This window comes from Octopus bimaculoides, chromosome 8, assembly GCF_046866305.1.
Source record: "Octopus bimaculoides isolate indiv1 chromosome 8, ASM4686630v1, whole genome shotgun sequence".
Classification (NCBI taxonomy): domain Eukaryota; kingdom Metazoa; phylum Mollusca; class Cephalopoda; order Octopoda; family Octopodidae; genus Octopus; species Octopus bimaculoides.
Genome location: NC_142935.1, coordinates 39,186,670 through 39,196,232, shown reverse-complemented (window position 1 = coordinate 39,196,232; position 9,563 = coordinate 39,186,670). Strand labels below are relative to the sequence as shown.

The 9,563-nt window shown below is 41.5% G+C and overlaps 1 pseudogene; it reads left to right on the top strand.

Moving 5' to 3' along the window:
- The first annotated feature begins 3,484 nt into the window (after nt 1–3,484).
- Nucleotides 3,485–4,433, top strand: LOC149134361 (uncharacterized; annotated as a pseudogene).
- Nucleotides 4,434–9,563: the final 5,130 nt, after the last annotated feature.

Genomic DNA, 9,563 nt, shown 5'->3' with positions numbered 1-9,563 from the left:
AAGGTTCGAAGTAGTTGCCGATTCGAATAATAATCAGTCACGTGATGACAAGGAATGGGTTCTCTACTACGCTCGCATTTATTTATATTTAAATGAGAAGATTGTATGTAATGGCGATAGTAGTTTGTATCTAATGGCGGGAGGTAGTTTCACTACATATATATATATATAAATATATATATATATATATATATATATATATATATATATATATATATATATATATATATATATATGCATATATACATGTATATATATGTAATACATTAACAGACGCTCAGGAAAAGAAAGAAAGATGGTTTAAAGTTTCGAGCAGACGCTCTTCCTCGTAAATAGAGGAAAGTCTGAAAGAAGGGAAGACGGAGAAAGAAAATCGCCAACGATTCACATGTATACATTTATATATATATATATATATATATATATATATATATATATATATATATATATATATATATATATATATATATATATGAATATATATATATATATATGAATATATATATATATGTATATCTATCTATCTATCTATCTATCTATCTATATATATATATACGTATGTATAGATATATGTATATATATTGATACGACCGCTGAAAAAAAAAAAACGTTATGTCCCTCTTCCACGAGTTGGGTTCGAAACTGTGCTCTAGTTGTTCAGGACAGTGGTATTTCCGTTGTCCTGTCAACGAGCACAGTTATTTATGGCCGTAGGAACTTGATCTCTGACCCTCTCCGGTCACCGAGAGTTTAAAGGAGATAGGAACTGTGAAAAACTAACCCAGCTTTGGAGGGGGGGGGGGCGCAGCACTGTTAGGTACGGTATGCCTATCTTTCTGGCTGATTACCTGACATAAATACGGGAGCGTAGATTTGGAAGCCGAGTCAGTGAAGGAGCAGATAGGAGAAGCGGCCAGTAAAGAGAAGCCAGATTGACAGAGCAGTCGGTGAGAGATAGACTGACAGAGAGAGGCTGAGAGAGAGAGAGAGAGAGAGAGAGAGAGAGAGGCTGTTGACAGAAGGGACCAGTCAGCGAAATGGATAGAGTTCGTGAGAGAGAGGGACAGACAGAGGGAATTGTAGCGGCTGGCAAGGTGATGTAGTAGGAGCTTGCATTTGGCCAGCTTTGGCCCAAGTAAAAGAAACTTGTTGCGGTAAATGTTTGTTTATATTTTTAAAGAAAGTGTACTTGCGTTGTCAAATGTTTTTTTTTAAAGAAAGAAAGAAAAAAAGAACTTAGTTGTTAACTGTGTTGTTAAGAGAAAGGAAAAGAAAAGAAAAACAAAAGAAGCAAAAGAACTTTGTTAAATGACTCTTGATAAACGAACTTTGTGATATGAAATGATTGAAAAAAAAAAAAAAAGAAACTTTGTAATGTTAAATGTTCGAAAGAACTTTTGTTAAATGTTAGAAAAGAACTTTGTTGTTAAACGATTCTTGAAAAAGAAACTTTGTAGTGTTAAATGTTGGAAAAGAACTTTGTTGTTAAATGTTAAATGTGTTTTTTTTTTGAAAGAACTATTGTTATTGAATGTTGTTTTTGTTTTAAAAAAAATTTAGTTTGACTATGCAGCGTATTGTGTGAGTTATTTCTTTTGTTGTTATTTTCGCTGACTCTACAGGCTTCGTGGACTCCTGATTCACTGAGCGTCGTCGTCGAACGCGAGTTTTCTCGGAGGTCCGCGTGCGGCGTAACAACTGGTGTCAGAAGTGGGATTAATTTGCTGCAGTGATTCAGTTGTGCGCTATGGCCTCGGAAGGAGCACGTACGAAGGGCCAGGCAAGGAAGGAAGAAATATCCCTGGCCACAATTGTGCGAATGTTAGAGGAACAGAAACAGAATTTTAGTGAGCTCATGAAAGAGCAACAGCGGTTGCAGGGAGATCACCAGAAATTGAAGGAGGAGTTCCGTAGAATGAGTGGCGATGTCGCATGGTGCAAGCAGCAAATGGACAGGCTTGACAAGAGAATGGAGTGTGTGGAGAAAATTTGTGCTACCGAGCCTAAGGTTGCTAAACCTGAAGTAGTTGCTGTTGCTGAGCCATCTCGTAATGCTCTGAGGTCTGGACGCGCGTTTCCTGGAGTTCAAAGTAGCTGTGCAGTCCCCATTAGGAAGAAACCACAGGAGTTCGATGGCAAAGTGTGTTGTAAGGAAACAACCGTGCGAACTCAAAAAGGAGATATGGTGACGAATGGAAAAACAGAGGACTCCTTTTATTTAAACGAGTCGCACGGTCGAACACAAAATAATATATATCAAATGATGATATACATGATATGTTATACGACGATAACATAGATGACCAGTAATGAAAGACCACAACCGTATTAGAAGAATAACAGAGATATTTATTGTAGCATTAAAGTGTACGTCTGTGTGAGAGTGTGAATGCGACATATAAGAACATAATCAAAGACAGGCCGTCATACAAAGAAAAGTGTGTTTATGAGTGATACATGTGTGTGTATGTGAGTTATTACAACAGAGAGAAAGAGAGTCAATAACACGTGAGCAATTATACCAGTTCTTTAGTACACAATAGTATGAGTCTGTATGTGAAAGAAGTGAGTTGAGGCTGTGAGTGTGGCAGACTGATCACTAGTTGTGATGTTGTGGCATCGATGCCGGGCCGTGATTCTTGTTATACAGATGTTCGTCGTTCGTCGTTTGGCAGAGCTTATCACTAGTCGTGTTTTGGCTTCGATGCCAGAGCCTTGAGGACAGACGTTTATCGCAGGCTGAAATCTCTTGTCTGTTTATTATCGTGGTGAAGCTAAGTCACCTAACAGAATCGAAGAGAGAGAGATGTGCCGCGGTGGTTTAGTTTGGTGTACATAGTAAGTCGTGTTGACGCTGGTGGAGATTGATGCTGGTTAATAGTAATCGTGTTGGTCATGACGATGATGCTGGTCAGTAGTCGTAGACTCGTGTTGCTGATGTGGCGACGGCAGTGGTCATCGTTGGCTGGACGAAGCTGTTGAAGTGGTCGCTGGCTGATTGTTGCTGCTGTTGTCGTGTGGTACACGGAACAGTCTCTATAGAGAAACTGGACCGAGACAAATTTGGTGGTTATGAGTTGCTCTATTTATAGCGAATTATCGGCTCACAGACGGTAGTAGAAAAACACTATCACGTGACCTTATTAAGGGCTGTGATTGGTTAGTTTGTGTTCTGGCGGGAACGGTTCGAAGAAGTTGCCGCTTCAAATAATAATCAGTCACGTGATGACAAGGTTGATGTTTTCCGCTACGTCCGCGTTTGTTTATATTTAAATGAGAAGAATGGCGATAGTAGTTTTGTATCTAATGGCGATAGGTAGTTTCACTACAAGCACGTACGAAGGGCCAGGCAAGGAAGGAAGAAATATCCCTGGCCACAATTGTGCGAATGTTAGAGGAACAGAAACAGAATTTTAGTGAGCTCATGAAAGAGCAACAACGGTTGCAGGGAGATCACCAGAAATTGAAGGAGGAGTTCCGTAGAATGAGTGGCGATGTCGCATGGTGCAAGCAGCAAATGGACAGGCTTGACAAGAGAATGGAGTGCGTGGAGAAAATTTGTGCTACCGAGCCTAAGGTTGCTAAACCTGAAGTAGTTGCTGTTGCTGCGCCATCTCGTAATGCTCTGAGGTCTGGACGCGCGTTTCCTGGAGTTCAAAGTAGCTGTGCAGTCCCCATTAGGAAGAAACCACAGGAGTTCGATGGCAAAGTGTGTTGGGAGGCCTACCGAATTCAGTTTGAGATGCTGGCTGACCAGAACGATTGGGATGAGGGGCAAAGAGCCGTTCAGCTTGCCACCAGTTTGAAGGGTCCTGCACTGGAGGTGCTGGGCCAGCTGTCAAAAGCAGACAGGGATCGTTACTCGGCGCTGGTTGAAGTTCTCCAGAGGAAGTATGGCACTATGCGCCAGAGCGAAATGTACAGGGCACGCTTCCGTACCCGTGTCAGGGCTAGAGGGGAGCCCCTACAGCAGCTTGCCAAGGACTTGGAGAGCATGGTGCACAAAGCTTACCCTACAGCGACCCCCGACCTCTTGTCTCTTCTTTTGAAGGAACAATTCATAGATGCTCTGGACACTGCAAATCTCAAGGTCCAGGTGAAGCAGACACGGCCAGGTACGATGCAGGAAGCGCTGGCTAGGGCCCTGGAATTCGAGTCCTATGTCAAATCTAGCACCGGAAATTTCCGAGTGAGTTGCAGCTCCGGATTCCAAGCAAAGAGAGGAAAAGTCCATGAAGCTGAAGGACTTGGAAATAGTCATGGACCTAGTGAGCGGAATGAAGAGATGACTGGTGTGTGTTGGTGGCACTGTGGGAGACCTGGACACAAGCGGCAGGATTGTTACAGCTTGAAGAGAGAGAAGAAACAGAACGGTAGAGCAGGGTCTGTCTTTAAGGGCGAGTGCTGGATCTGTGGAAAAAGGGGACACATGAGCTATGACTGCCCAACAAGAACTAAAGAAACAGAGTCGGGAAACTAAGAGGAGCTGGTGTTAAGTGGCAACCACCAGCCAGACGTTCCAAAGAAGCCCCACACTCGAGGCGGCGTGCAGGGTCCGTCATTGACAGCATACGAGTGAGTGGAAGAGTTAACGGCCGGACGTGTTCTCTGGTGATCGATTCAGCCTCGGGACAGACTTTTGGGAGGCCCGATGTGTTGCAGCATCTAGACTTGCCAGAGTCATCGCAGCAATTGTGTGGTGTTACCGGACATTGTACTGAGCTGAGAGGGCCGGTTAATGTCCAGGTCGTTGTTGCCGGACTAGAAGTTGTGCTTCCTGTCTATGTGGTGGAGATGGAGGATCCGTGTATTTTAGGACTGGATTATTTGGCGTTGATGCCTTGTCAGCTGAACTTGTGTTCTATGAAGCTTTTGGTACAGGGAAGACCAGTCCCTGTTAAGGTGGTAAAACGGATCCCGCCCGGTATCGAGGTAAGAGCGCTACGGACGACGGTAATACCACCGAAGTCGGAAAAGCTGCTCTAGTGTCGTGTGAGCGACCCGTTTGATGGCTGTCTCGGGCTGGTGGAGCCCGACAGACGAAGCAAGATGAAAGCTGGAGTGACAGTCGGACGAACCCTGGTGGAAGCAGGAGCTGATGAAGTGCTGGTTGTGGCAGCCAATTTTTCGACAGCGGCACAGAAGATTTGTAAAGGACGAATCGTGGGACTGTGCCAGGCAGTGGACCAGCGGCAGGGTCAGTTGCGTAACTGCAGGAGAAAAGTGGAACGATGACACCTTGTTCTATTACGTTCCAGGAGCTCATCCTACGAGATACATCGACCTTATTGTTATGTGGGCATCCAACTGAGATTGTTATCAACAGTTGCTCCTAGGTCTCTGATATTATTGGATCCTGTGAGACGTTTCCCTAAAGGAAGAGAGTATGGTTGTTTTAGCATAGTCCTTTTTCCAAAATTCATTAGCTCAAATTTTCCCTCGTAAACTGAACCACAAAAGAAACGTCTCACTCATACTAAATAGAAACTGGTTTATTAACAGACTGCTATAGCATTGATTGAATAGTGCTAATTAAGAAACCGTTCTTTCCTAATCATAAAACCTCATTTCCTGAAACATGTTTAACATGTTTAACATCACATGGCGTTACGGCATGACGGAATGTCCAGGATCCAACGAGATGAACTCAATATCTCCTGTGACCCCCATTAGCGTTGATTACTGCCAGGCATCTTCTGTACATTGATTACACCAAACGCTTGATGAAAGCCATGGAGATAGCAGCCCACTATATTTTAAAACTTGCTCTGAGTTGTGCTGAATTTGTCGGACTTGGATGGATGTCTTTTAGCCCTTTATGAGTTTTGTCCCACAGGTGCTCTATGGGGTTCAAGTCCGGACTTAGGGCAGGCCATGGCAGTGTCTGGATGTTGTGCTGTTGGAGGAAGTCTGTTGTCAACCTGGCAGTATGGGCACGGATGTTGTCATGCTGGAGCACGTGATTCCGATGACGGGCAAAGTATGACACAATGTGAGGCCTCAACACTTGGTTGATGTAGCGAGCAGCAGTTAGTGCATGATGCTCTGTATCCCCATGAGTCTCCACTACACAAACATCAGCATGGCGTTCACCCATTCTCCAAACCCTAGCTCTGCCATCTACCACAGAAATGCAATATCGTCTTTTATTGTTCACAACGGTGCCACACAATGCCCTCAAAATTAACTCCCTAACCCAACTCCTGTACTCCTCATGAATCAAAAGAGACTTGTTGTGTATCCAGTAGCCGGATCCCTGTCTATGTATCCTAACTAAATCACGCTTACAGGTCACAAATTTGTGATCACTGTAGCTGACATAGTGGAATTGTGGACGACTAACCAGGTTTATATCTAATTCCCTAATTAGAATTCTGTCTAGATAAGATCTGGCCGGCCCATCACTATTCATCCATGCCCACAATGGAGCGTTTGGGTCCTCTAGTCTATACGTATCTGCTATATGAAAACGGCTAAGCAGATTTAGGAAACACTGATCACCCCTACTAACATTAGAGCCAACGCAATCCACGCGTGCATCACAGATTGCGTTAAAGTCCCCTAACATAAGTATAGAATGAGACGAAGCATGAAATTTCTCAATACTTCGAAAAACATCGGCTTTACCTGTACCTTTCGCAGGGGCGTAACACCAATCAACTTGAAAGACTTACCGCTGTACGTCACATCTGCGACGACCAGCCTGCTCTCCGAGTCGATAAAAATTGTTTTTACTTCAACGCCCAGGGTTTTCCTGAACAGCACAGTGACACCTCCTCCCTCCCGGTGGGCATGGAGAAACAATTTTCTCGTAGCCATTTAGGAGTGGACAGAAATCCCTCTGACTCTTCAACCTGGACTCTGTAGCAACTATAACATCCAAACGATGCGACTCGAGGTCATATAGGAAACAGGCTTGTTTTCAAACCGACTTCAGGCCGCGTACATTTATGCATCCAACATTAAGAGTGTGCATAGAAAGAATTATATACTCACTTTCTCCTGTTCTTCTTGTTCTTTATCCGGGGCTTGCGGGGTAATGTCTATGAGGCCTTCATACATATGTGAGGAAAAGTCCTTCCTCAAGGGCTCCATATCTTTATCATATTTCTTTTAACGTAATTGTCCCTAGTGATTGCGAATATACGTATTTCATTTGGTTTCCTTTCTTTTCAAATTTTTGTGTTATGTCATGCGTGTCTTCCGTATCTCGTAGTTCTTGGACAAGTTTCCTTGCGGTCACAGTCATGTAGTTTATGTCTGCGTGGGGAGGATGGGACTTGGACTGGGCATTTGTTTCTGGTTCTGAATGTAAAATTTTCCTTTTGCTGTAGGACTGTTGGGGAGGAACAGATATTTTTCTTTTTCTCCTCTTCTTTTTTTCTAACTTTTTCCCACCCCTTTCTTGTTCAACGTCCTTCTCGCTCTGTCTCAGATTCTGGTCTTTCGCTTTCTTCATCTTTTGTGTTTTCCGTTTCTTTTCAGGTGGGATTTCCTTTTCTGGGGGAGGTTTACACTCCGATCTCATGTGACCTTTTTGGCCACATTTGAAGCCTCGAGGCTTCATCCCCTCGACTATCACTGGAAGTCTTGCTTCCCCCACCTAAATTATATCGATGATGTTTTCTAAATCTGCAGGGGCAGCCTGTATCAATTGTTCCAGGCTCTGCCCCGCCAAATGTTGTGATTATGTAGCCTGTGCCTGGATGAGTGTAATTTTATCCTCCAAGTCTGTAGTGGTTACCGCTACAAGCGAAGCAGGGTCCACCTCTGGTGGTATGTCTCCCACCCAGATCTTAGAAGTACGTCTTCCGAGATATGTGGGCAAGATCATGACTTCAGCCGTTTTTAACAGACTCGTGAACTCCTGTTTGGCTTTCTTTGATCGAAATTGTACTTCAATCGTTGCAAATCTTTGAGCACGTTTAACGAACTCTATGTCTTCCCATACGGGTCTCAATCAGCGCTCTACTACTTCTTTGGCTATGTCCAGGTTTTTCAACTTGGTAATAAAAATTTTATATATTATAGTGCTGCTTTGCGCCTTGTGGGTGATTTCACTGGGAGGGACAACTTTAACTTCGTCCCCCACCCTTTGTATCATTCCTTTAAACCTTGCTAATTCCTTTTCATATGATATAGATATGTTCCTTTTATTTATACCAGCAGCTTGTGCGAAATTTTTTCCTTGCATAAGCTCATCAGCTGTAGGCATGCTCCTTAGTTCCATTGATAATGCCGTTTTACTAGTACTTGGTCCGTAACTTTTGATGTTGCTTGAACTATTAGTAGCTTTCAGCCGGTTTTTAATTGGTGATTTATCCATTTGGCACAGACGATAATAATATATTTGTTTTTGTTTGCACAAAAGTTCTTTTTTTTTTCACACTGGGTTTCCCCACAAGGGGGAAAACAACATAACACAAGTTTGCCCCCCAGCAGATAAAAAAATTGTTTTCAACAAAACAATAGAAACAATTCAACAACAGTTCAAAAAGTACAACAGTAAATAGCACAAGCAATATCAATAAAATACCAACCTTCAAAAATACCGGTACAGACTACGTCAGGGAAACGAATGAATTCTTATTACCCACAGGGGGTGAAATATAGAGAGGACAATACAAGACAATACAGACATGTGGGTAGGTAAAAACGGTTGAAAGGGTGAAAAAACGGATGAAAGGATGAAAGGGTAATAAATCGATATTAATTAATATCTGATTTTTTACCCTATGTTTTAATTTGATTAACCATAACCAAGTTCTCATTTGGTCATCCATTATTCAAACCCTGTCCAGTATCTGTTCATCTCTGTATATCACTGGCGTGATGAAGATAACTTGTAAGTTTTTGTTGCCTCATGGTAGAAACGGCCGTAAGTAATTAGTACCTGTACTAATTATATATGTATACATATATATGTGTATATATATATATATATATATATATATATATATATATATATATATATATATATATATATATATATATATATATATATATATATATATATATATATATATCTGTTTATGCAGTTATTGATTTATTTTATTCATTAATTTGTATCTCTCACACATATGTTTATAATCATTTAATAAATAGATATAATTGAATGTTTACTGGCTAATGCTTGTTGATTGGATATGTCTCCATTTTCTTGGAGAGAAAGAGAGAGAGAGAGAGTTTGTAGAATATGAAATAATATATTTTTCAGATAAATGTTTTTAGTTAGAGACATTAAATGATTATTTTGTAAGCCTTTATCGAAAAAGCCCATCGCAATTTCAACAATTTACCCAATTAAAAACCATCTGCTATTATGAAATTTTTTTCTGAAGATTAAAATAGAAATAAAGTTAGTAGGTTACTAATTCTTACATAAACACTTTGTATATAAATTGAATATATTAAAGATAACTTTTTAAATATTCAATTTAAATTGTAAAAAATTACCATTTACCGTTAGCAAAGCAACGGTTATCGTATTGTTACCATTGAATATGTTTGAGCTCAGTTAGCGTCCAGCTGTCGCTCTCCAACAGTACATTACAAATGCAGAT